The sequence below is a fragment of the Echinops telfairi genome, unplaced genomic scaffold (genome assembly GCF_000313985.2).
Source record: "Echinops telfairi isolate 266 unplaced genomic scaffold, ASM31398v2 ScPeMD7_7400;HRSCAF=8409, whole genome shotgun sequence".
Lineage (NCBI taxonomy): Eukaryota > Metazoa > Chordata > Mammalia > Afrosoricida > Tenrecidae > Echinops > Echinops telfairi.
Window position 1 is genome coordinate 52,226,198 of NW_022111300.1, and position 7,943 is coordinate 52,234,140.

General features: G+C 37.6%; 1 pseudogene; it reads left to right on the forward strand.

Annotated features, from left to right (window-relative positions):
• Positions 1 to 2,306: 2,306 nt before the first annotated feature.
• Positions 2,307 to 2,835, forward strand: LOC101640669 (annotated as a pseudogene).
• The last annotated feature ends 5,108 nt before the right edge of the window (positions 2,836 to 7,943 follow it).

Here is a 7,943-nt window from a genome sequence, read left to right on the forward strand (position 1 = left end):
CCCCCCTTCCCTCCTCCCTTCCAGTATCACCACTCTCACCACTGGTCCTGAGGGGTTCATCTGTCCTGGATATTTACCCAGTAATATATGAAAATAATTCCAGTCAGAAGAAATAAGAAGCAAGAGAGCACAATATAAAAGACTTTAGGACAAAAAATTCTCACTGTGTTTGAAATAGTATATATTTTCTAGTAGAAATTAGGGTAAAAATTATTATTGAATTAATTTTTAGAACACTTGTTTGGTTCTCTAAAAATATATATAAAGATGGGCTTTTTCTCCAGAACAACATGATTTTGAAACAAACAATGGTAACTGTTAAGTGTAAAAGGAACGTGGGTGGCGCAGTGGATAAGCAGTGGGCTGCTAACTGAAAGGTTGTTAGTGTAAACCCAGCAGCTGATCGGTAGGAGAAGTATGAGGGCCATTTGCTTCTATAGCATTAAAAAACAATCAACCAAAAAACAACGCACTGCTCGCGAGTCAATTCCAACTCAAAGCAACCCCATTAAGACAGAGTTAAACAGTCCCTGTGGGTTTCAGAAACTGAAACTCTTTACGGAAAAAACTGTCACCAGGTCTCCTCTACAGACAGATCTTCTGGGAAATCATATCGGGCATATGCGACTCTACCTTAAAGGTCACTAAGTAATAATCCACCAATGGCAATGGATTTGCTTTTTACTAATAAAAAAGTAGTAAACAACCGAAGATATTTTTATACGGATTTGAAATATGAATGATAGTCTTAAATAAAGAAAACTCATGGTTTTTCATTTTTCAAACAAATATTTAAAACGTTGTTATAAGGGAAAAAAATCAAAACCGTAAGTATAATATGAAACACAGATTGAGAGTAAATACCTGAAGCAAGTATCAAAGGTAAAAGAAATGGAAAAATTTTATTAAGTATCTTCAAAAATGTTTATGAAAAAAATTGTATTAAAGAATTTGAGATTAAGGAGTAAATAATCAGTAAACTTTTCTGTTTCTGAACAGAAAGTATAACACTGTTTGGTTGAACTAAACAGAAGAAACAAACAACAGAGTAAAATTTCCCCCAAATTGTTTTGGAATATCTCCTCACTTCCTTTTTCATTGGTTATTCAAAATATACAATTTTACAACCTCTCTGGGACCTAGTTGAGCAATTTATATACTGTTTGACCCGGTTATACAGCTATCTTAAAGACATAGCATAGCTATTAAGAAAAATAATTCTGGAGAGACTCCGGAGCTAGCTGGGTGACATTGTGTAAGTTATTTATGCAGTTTGCCCTATAAAAAGTGGAGATTATTTTACTTACTTTACTGGCTTTTGTTGTCTAGGCAAAAAAATTTAAGGAGTGTATATTTATTACATTATACTTTCATACACTCTATGACAAAACTTGAGCAAACTTTGCAGTTTAAAACCCTGCATGATGTTCCAAATTTTTAGTAAATATAACACAAATGTGTTATATATAAAACGCACACAGAGATTTATCTGCCCTTACATCACATTCCATATTGCATAATTAGAGGTTATTTTTGTCATATCTTCTTGTTTTAAAAAATCCCTATATTTCTATTTTCTAGCGTATTTCAGAAGAGTGTTATTTATTGAGCCAGAACATGATAAAACAATCAATAGGCTTTCCCAAAAACATCTCTATGTGCTCATCTTTGTTTGTTGTTTTGTAATTACGTCTTATGCCAAACCTAAAATTACCTCGTGTTTTTTGTTTTTCTGTCATTGGAAGTCCATTATTTGCTTCTGCCATCTGGAAATGTGGCTTGCCTACACCACAGAGAGCAGCAGATCATAACACAATGAACGACCATATGGGGCAGAATTCAATATCACTCTGAGATGCTGTAGAGTAAAAATTTGACTATATGCCATATTGTACCACCTGCATTGACAAAACGAGTGTTTCATTTATTTTTTCAACAGTGAGATTGCTCATTTTTAACTTTTTTTCCTAAAGGATATTAACACTACAATTCATAGTCTCTGGTTGATTGAATAACTGTGCATTAAAATTAGCCTCAGATATTTATACTTCTCTCTGCTTGCGCAAATGAGTAGTGTCACCAGGCTCAGTAGACTCTGCCTTCCTCAAGTAACGCAATCCTCTTCAGAGCTGGCTTTCTACCATCCAGTTGCACTTGTGTACAAAGAACTGGAAATCATTTTATGGATGTTTGGAAATTACAAATTTCAGTAGATAATAATAACATATTTTTGTCAAAATTTCGGAACTATGTGGACTTAAAATGTTACCATTGCTTCCTGTGGCAGCCTGAGGTGACTTGCCAAAATGGTTCACTATTCCCTTGACCCAGAAGACCCTACAAAATCCTGCAAATGAAGAGGGTGGAACCTTTGGGTCCACTTTAAGAACACCCATGAAACTGCCCAGGCCATCAAAGGCATGCATATCCGGAAAGCCACCAAATACTTGAAAGACGTCACTCTGCCACAATGGTGGTATTGGTAGGTGTGCCCAGGCCAAACAATGGGGTTGGACTCAGGGTCGGTGGCCCAAAAAGAGTGCTGAATTTTTGCTTCACATGCTTAAAAATGCAGAAAGTAATGCTGCACTTAAGGGTTTAGATGTGGATTCTCTCATCATTGAGCACATCCAGATGAACAAAGTCCCCAAGATGAACCGCCAGACTTACAGAGCTCATGGTCAGATCAATCCATACAAGAGTTCCCCCTGCCGCATTGAAATGATCCTTCCTGAAAAGGAACACATTGTTCCCAAACCAGAAGAGGAGGTTGCACAGAAGAAAAAGATCTCCCAGAAGAAACTGAAGAAGCAAAAACTCATGGCTATGGAATAATTTAAGGTTAAAATATTAAAGAGTTCTAAAAAGTTACCATTATAGGAAATTAATCTAATATATGCAATCATAATGAAAATGAACTTGAATATTTATTTAATGCGTATGTATGATATATGAACATATGGACTATATATGTAGTATGTATGTGAGCCATAAATTCACTGCTTTCAAATTGATTCCCACTCAGAGAGACACTGTATGCAGGTAGCCCCGATGGCATAGTTGGTTACATGTTGTTCTCCCTGAAGTATATTGAAGTATTCTTATGAGTGTGATGGAGAGAGATTTCTAAATAATCATTTCCTAAACCCTTAGTCAGTAGAAGCTGCCAATTTATTTGGTTTTGTGTGTGTGTGTGTGTATGTGTGCGCGCGCACATTTAGCACATTGAAAAATGTATTCCAAGTCACAGTTCCACGAGGGAGATTGTTGTGGTCATTGTTGTTAGGAGCCTTGGAGTTGGTTCTAAACCGTAATGACCCTTTGCAGAACAGAAAAAGCACTGGTCCTGCTCCCTCCCCACAGTCATGCCTGTGCTTGAGTCCCTTGTTGAAGCTGCTGTGTCACGCCATCTGGTCACTCCTCTTTTGCAAGGCACCTCCACTTTGTCAGGCATAATCTTTCAGGGACTGGACTCCCCTGATAAGATGTCGAGAGTGTGTAAGATGAAGTCTTGCCATCTTAGCCTCTAAGGTGTACACTGGTTGTACTTCTTCCAAGATAGACCAGTTTGTTTTTTTAGCAGTCCATTGTACTTTCAATATTCTTCTCCAACACCAGATTTCAAATATATAGATTCTTCTTTGGTCTTCCTTAGTAAATGTCCAACTTTCATATGCATATGAGGCAATGGGAAAGATCATAGCTTGGGTAGGAAGACTATGAATCAAAGATGGAAATGCACCATGGTTGGTATCTGCATTGCTAAAATTAGAAATGCAACAGCTCACTTGCCCTTATAGTAGAATTCATTTAAAATAAAGCAAATGTAGGCAAACATGACCATCTGGGCAAGCAAGGCCATGTTTTGATAAGCTATGAGACTGGAGGGGGTGCCAGGGTTTCTCCCTGTTCCCCAGTGAACCAAGCCTCCCTTTTCTCCTTACTTGAAGACCATTCATCGCAACAGGCCTGTTGGACATTCCCTGGACTTTGCTACGAAGATGAGAGTATATAATTTGCTTGCTTTTTCCTGAAAATTTTAAGCAGTTTTGGGAGGCTGCAAATCCCATTTGCAGACATAAACTTAGAATTTCTCAAACCAACATGGTCCCTGCCTTTGGCTTCAACAGTGATGGAGTACCCAGACTTCCTCTGCCAGAAACACCTCCACTTGTGAAGTCAGAGTCAGCCAGAAAGCGCCTGCACACCATTCACACACAAGTGCAGGAACCTTCAGAAATCTGCTCTTCCACAAAAGCAAGAAGGACACTGGCAAAAATGGTCACCTTTAAGGAGAAACAAACAAACAAATGAAAAAGACCCTGCACATTGTTCAAAGGCTTGCCACATTGTGACAAGTGTCAAATATTAAGCGATCTTCTTAAGCACACCATGCTTTGTGAGGTTTCCCTGGCTCTTTCCCCTTCTCCCGCAGCCCCACTGTACCTTTGAAGCCACCAGCAGCCTCCGAGGCACAGTGAGCACGAAAAGGAGCTGTCACTGGGTGAGGAGAACGGGCTTGGGGCACCCAGACATCTCCACCCTGAGTGAGTTGTCACTATTTAACTAGTCTGGCAGCTCCCTGAAAATGTCCCATTCACAAGCATTGTCTCTCCTGGGCATCTTGTCCAGTGTAAGCAGCCTATTTCCAGGGCAATGTTTTCATCACACAGTTGTCAGGGCTAGACTCTGATCAAAAGCAGAAAAGGGAAAGGTAGGAAGGGAGATGTGTGGGAGGGTTGGAAGATCTCCAACATATTCCTTCGCATCTGGAGCGGCAGACAGTACTCCAGGTTTGGGACAAGGAAAGAAGCGAATGATGTAATGCCTCACCTTTGGCTGCATCATGGGCTGCACACAGAGGAAGGAATGGATGAGGCCAAGTGGTGCATCCCTGGGGCATGGAAGATAGGCAGTGTGGCCACATGCAGAACCCCCAGAGGCTGGGAGACTTATTGGGTGAAGTTGTCTAAGAAAATATCTTTCTGAATATTAGCCTACTGCTAAACAGAGCCCAGACTCAGAACCTGCTTGTGACAACGAAAATAATAAGTAATAATTGGTCAAGGAGATTCGGTAAACAAAACAAGAACTTTAGCAAACTGTAACCGCCAATGCTGAAGTGGGGAAAATCTTCATTGCCAGACTGGCAAGAGCAAGCTTTTGATAAATAGAAAATGGCCCAATTACAGGAAGACAACACCAATCGCTGTGGAAATACAGACATTACACTGATGAGACACAGCGATCAAATTCATTATTATAAATATGTTAAAATAACTAGAGAAAACTAAGAAGAAAGATAATATTTTGAAAATGATGTTGGCAGCAATTGAAAATTGAAAAATGGATTGTTACAATATATCTGTAAAGCTCCCAACAAAATGATTTAAAACAGAAGAAAGAAGGAAATGGAAAGAAAGGAAATATTGAAAAATGTCCATCATTCAATAAAAGATTTATGAATATACAGAAAGTATATATTTTACTAAATAAATGGTTTTCTTTAAATCAATCCAATATCCATATTGCAAAAATATGCTATTTACAAAAGTTCAATAAAGAACATACATATATTGGGAACATTTTATTAGGCTTGCAATCCTTGCTTCAGATCAGACTCCAAACAGATCACTTTCCATTTTCAGTTTGCATTTGAGGGGCTTTGTTGGTGCTGTGTTGTTTGCCTGGTTTCCATTGGTGGTGACCTTAAGTTCAGGAGGAAGAGGTATTTCTTGAGCATATATGTTAAGCATTTGCTGTTGCACAAGATGAACTGAGCCATAAAAGTCATATTAATAAGGAGTTTCATTCTAAAGAGAGGAGACTAAGTAAGTTTGGTTTCAACTTATATTTCATCTTCTCTGTACATAATAATGTCTTCCTGCTTGCCTTCTTGCCAATTATCCACTTCCTTTACCTTGCTTTGGCTTCTCTGCTGTTCTGTTTCTCTTTAATTTCCTTTTCCAGGCACCCTAACATTTTCTATTATCCTTCAGACTCATTGAATAGTCCCTTAATTGCCATTCATTATATAAACTTGTCCAGAAGTTGAGGAAGCTAGCAATTTTTACAGACCTAAAAAGCTTTTGGACATATTGAGTTGCATCAGAGATAGATTTTTCTCTAGCTATGTGAATAAATAGGACTTATCTCTGAATTGAAAGGAAATGTATCTGATCTTGATTAAGGTACATTAATTTTACCTTGGTAAAAGCTTGTGTTCTCAAAATGAGTTCATTATTTTCTGTCCACTATGAATATTTAAATGTATGCAGACAAATCATAGCTGTATAATGGATATTTATTTTTACATGATAGCATTATTTGTGCATGTGTGGATATACAAGGAAGCTTCATTGCCTTTAGATTCCATTTTTCCATGAGCTTTTAGAATCTTCCTTATATACACATATATGTGTGCATGCATTTTGTGTATTTATGAAAAAATAACCAGAAAAAGTACAAATACAAGAATAAAATGTTCAACATAGTCTTTAGGGTGTCCTTTGTTAGTCTAACCCATTGCTATCTAGTCATTTCTGACCCTATATGACAGATTAGAATTGCTCCAAAGATATGGCTATTTATCTAGACAAATTGAAGTGCCTTTCTCCCATGAAGAAGCTGGTGCATTTTAACTGCCAACATTTTGGTTTGCAGTGGAATGCTTAACCATGGCGCCACCAGAGGTATCACTGTATTGTGTCTTATCGAGAAAAATGAAGGACTACTATGAATAACTGATGAAACAAACAAAACCCTTCAGGGGAAGTGTTTGGCTTATTCATTGAGAATGGGAACATGATTACTGGATCAATACAATGTTTAATTCATCACATGCTTTTATTCATTAGCTAACAAGTAAACATTATATAGAACAGTAATGTTTTGCCAAACTTGAAACAGAATGAGAATCAACTGAAACAAAACGCATAGCTCTTGTTTAGACAATTTTTAATGTCATTGAAATCTGTCTGGGATTGGCCATACTCCCTGAATTTTATAACTTTTTATCAGGAACATTGATGTATTTCACTAGTCAAGAACCATTGAATTTTAGGAAAGATGCGACACTAAGACATGAAACACTAGGCTTTCTGTTGGCATCCCCGCTGACTTTGGGATCTCTTCTACAAAGAAAGCAGATCACACCTGGCATATCATATCTAAAATATGAAAGAGCATGTGAGGAGACTATGAGCCAGGACACTCTAAGGCCAATATTGACACTATATCTGAGCAGGTACAACAAATGCATATTGTTTTCAATAAAGGTGGGCACTAGAATGAATGTTATAATATTTTTGTCTACAGTGGACACTACTGATATTCATATTCTTCAATCAAAGGGGATTAACTTGCACTGAGTGGACTCTATCTTTGTTAGACATGGCTATTTTGACATAATTTTGATGAATTATCAACCCTGAGTAGAGATCAGGGTAATACTTGACTTCAGGAATACTGACTAGCTCCTTTTGCATGTACTTCATTTCAAATAGAAATGGCATGTAAAAATACATTCCTGCAAAGAATTGCTGGCATCAGTATAACTTGAAGATTATATATGACTATAATGGAAATAAGAATCCCATTAAGATCATCACATCCCCTTCAATGTCAGATTTTTGATGAAACAACTTTGATAATAAACTTAGAAAAATACAAGAAGAAAATGATTGGCACTGAGCAGTGTCTTCATTTTCAAATAAGATTATGTAAGCACAGACCCCTCAACATCCTGCAGAAACAGTTTGATCATTCATCTGCTGCCATACAAAACTGTGCTGAGGTCCCCCCAAGCCAAGACACACTCCTACCACAGTGAGAAGTTCAAGTCAAAGTGGGGAGGGGCGTATGTAAGTCTTGGAGAAGACAATTGCATTCCTCCTGGTAAAAGAGCATCCCATAAGGGAAAAAATGCTTAATAATACTTATAT